Source organism: Callospermophilus lateralis, chromosome 6 (genome assembly GCF_048772815.1).
Source record: "Callospermophilus lateralis isolate mCalLat2 chromosome 6, mCalLat2.hap1, whole genome shotgun sequence".
Taxonomy (NCBI): domain Eukaryota; kingdom Metazoa; phylum Chordata; class Mammalia; order Rodentia; family Sciuridae; genus Callospermophilus; species Callospermophilus lateralis.
In genome coordinates this window covers 124979938-124983071 of record NC_135310.1, presented here as the reverse complement: position 1 = coordinate 124983071, position 3134 = coordinate 124979938, and the positions used below count along the sequence as shown (strand labels likewise).

The 3134-nt window shown below is 44.1% G+C and overlaps 1 pseudogene; it reads right to left on the bottom strand.

The window, feature by feature from the left end:
* Positions 1 to 7: 7 nt before the first annotated feature.
* LOC143402032 (C2 domain-containing protein 2 pseudogene) lies at positions 8 to 1383 on the bottom strand (annotated as a pseudogene).
* Between the last annotated feature and the right edge of the window lie 1751 nt (positions 1384 to 3134).

Here is a 3134-nt window from a genome sequence, read left to right as displayed (position 1 = left end):
GCTCTTCCTAGTCCTGTATGAGGGCAGTGTTGTGGTCCTGAGAGAGTGAGGAGTTGGAGCTCTTTAAATGATGATAGTATTCTTGTGTGATGACTTGAGTATCAGCTTTGAAGATTCAGTGAGCTGCTGAATGGCAACTTCAGTGACCTGATCAAAGTGATTCAACCCCAGCAGTTCCATATCTGGAGAAGAGGTGCACCATGGCACTAGATGGCCTGGATGAAGATGTCCTTCTTAATGACCTTCACCTTGATGGATGCCTTCAGGGAGATGCAGACCTCAGCCAGGACACCTTCCCCACATCATAGTAAGGCTTGGTCTTTAGGGTAGTGATAGTAGTGACCATGGTCCCCCATGGCATCACTGTGTGGTCCTTTTCTATCTTGGCAGCAGCAACAGGGAAGGAATTTGTCAGGATTTCAACTCACTGGGTTCTATGTAAGAAAACTCTGCAGTGATAGAGCCCAGTTCTGAGCTACTGAGGGTGGGTCCACTGATCAGAAAGAAGATCTGTAGCCTGGAAGACTCCTTCTTGAACAAGTTCAGAAAACAGTGGTCAGGGCCAGAAGACCTTCTGAGGACTGCCAATCCTCTGTAATCTGCAGGTGTAAATCCTTGGACTCTGTGTTCCACTCAAAGGTGAACTCTTCCTCCCAAATGAGGTGAGTAGTGTTCTCGGCTAGGGTGCTGGTGAACTGCTGGAGAGTATCATTCTTCTGGGCAATGCATACAGGGTTAACACTTCCCAAAGTACCAGGATCATTTAGCAGTGAGGTGTGGATGTTCTTCACCAGTGGCTTTAGTTCATGAGCCCTTGGAGGTTTAGGAGGACAAGATTCCTGAGCAGTAGACGATGTGTGCTGTAGATTCTGAGCTTACTTTATGTCTGTGGGCTTGGTGCTCAGAACCATGACAGAAAGATAGAACCCACAAAGTGGTTCAAAATATCCTTAAGGGTTTCAGATACTGCATTTCTCTCATCCACCTGGTCCTCTCTGTTCCTCTCTGCTGGATCTTAATTGTCACTTTTGGCAAATGGATTCAGGACCACATAATATGGATGTCTTCTCTCTCTTCTTTCATGTGTAGCTCCAGCTGTAGATGAACCAGGGACAGTTGCATGTCATACACCTGGTGTCCTGAGCCCACAACCCAGGGCACTTCACCCCAAACTGAATGGTCTTGCCTACCATGTGACAGGCCACCACCTTCTCCTGGGCTCACTGGACCACACTGGAGACTTCTCCAACTGCCAGATTCTGGAGCTGCAACCATGGGGAGACCTGCAGGGGGCCTCCCTTCCCTTTTGGCCTCCTGGTTCAGGGCCATCACTTAGGCTACCTGCCACTGGTTCTTATAGCTGTTCAGCATCAGGATCCAAGAAAGCAATGTGTAGAATTCCCAGCACTCTTCAGGCTCTGCCAACTGCCAGGATGGGGGTCACAAGCTGGCCAGCACACACCACATCTGGTTCAGGCCAATCATGATCAAGGCCACAACAAAGATCAACATGAACATGCACCACTGTACCTCACCAAGCCAGCAGCCCAGCAGGGCCATTATGTTGGTGCATATCCTTCCTACCTTGCACCAATTTCCCAGAGAAGCCTGCTTGCCAGGACACAGAGCCTATGGGGCTGGAGGGAGGACCACAGGCCCAACCCTGATTAGGCCAAGCCTGGCTTGGTGTGGAGCCATGAGGCCTGAGGCCACATGAGACAAGCAGGGAGGGAATACCTGGCTGCAGCCAGGTGGCCAAGGCCAGGGATTGCACCCCAAGCCCAACACACCTGGGAAAAGGGTACACAGAAGCAGACCTAGCAGAAGGAGCACCTGACTAGCGTATCTTTCTTCATTCTTCTATAAATTGAATTTCTGAAATATCATTGTTATTGATAATTCATTACTGAGATTCAATGAAAAGCATCATCAAACTAACAACATCATTCTTTAGAGAACTACAAAAATATCCTCAAAGAACAAAAGACCCCTGAATTGCAAAAATAATCCTGAGAAAAAAGAGAAATGTTCGAGACTTCATAACACTGAGTTTGAAAACATACTGCAGAGCCATAGTAACAAAAATAGCATGGTCAGAGCATAAAAGCAGACATGTAGACCAATGAATTGAAATACACAACATAGAAATGAACCCACACAACTACAGCCATCTGATTCTTGACAAAGTAACAAAAGCATGTGCTAGAGAAAAGACAGCCCCTTAACAAACAATCCTGGGAAAACTAAATATTCATATGTAGAAAATTGAAACTAGATTCCTATCTCTCACCTATGTCAACTCAAAATGGATCAAAAACCTTAACAAAATACCTGAAACTTTGAAAGGTATTGATTTTGCCCAGTCAGATAGCAATCATCAAGATACAAAAAAATAATAAAAAAAAGAAATGAATGCTGTTGAGGATGTGGGGGAATTGAAACACTCACACACTGTTGCTGAGAATTTAAATCAGTACAGCCATTGGGAAATCAGGATAGAGGTGCCTCGGGATAAGAATATAATATGACTTATGATCCAGATATGGCATTCCTTGAAAGAATTAAAGTCAGCAAGCTATCCTATAGTTTATTGTTTCTTGTGAGTTGCAGCACAAGAGACAAGTTATAAAATCAGACCAGGTGTATATTTCAATATATACATGGGTAAAGAAAATGTGATACACACACACACACACAGAGAGAGAGAGAGAGAGAGAGAGAGAGAGAGAGAGAGAGAGGACATTATCCACCCATAGAAAACAATAAAATCATGTAATTCCTAGGAAAATAAATAGAATAGAGTTCATAATATTTAGTAAAATAAGCCAGACACAGAAAGACAAGTATTACACAATTTCCTTCATGTGTGAAATCAAGGGATGAAAAAAAACATGAAAGTAGCAGAGAGACTTATTAGAGAAGATGAAGAAGAATGGGGGGTAGAGGATCATAGGCATGGGTATCATTCTTGACATACTCAGAATTAGAAGTGCAGTCCCAGCTCCCACACTTTGAGAGCACCCCCTACTGAATTCTCTACCTGGGGTTACATCCAGACTACGAAGCTTTTTTTAACTCTTAAAACACTGGTGCCCCAGGGTATTAGTCAAATTTTCACAACTATAATAAATACC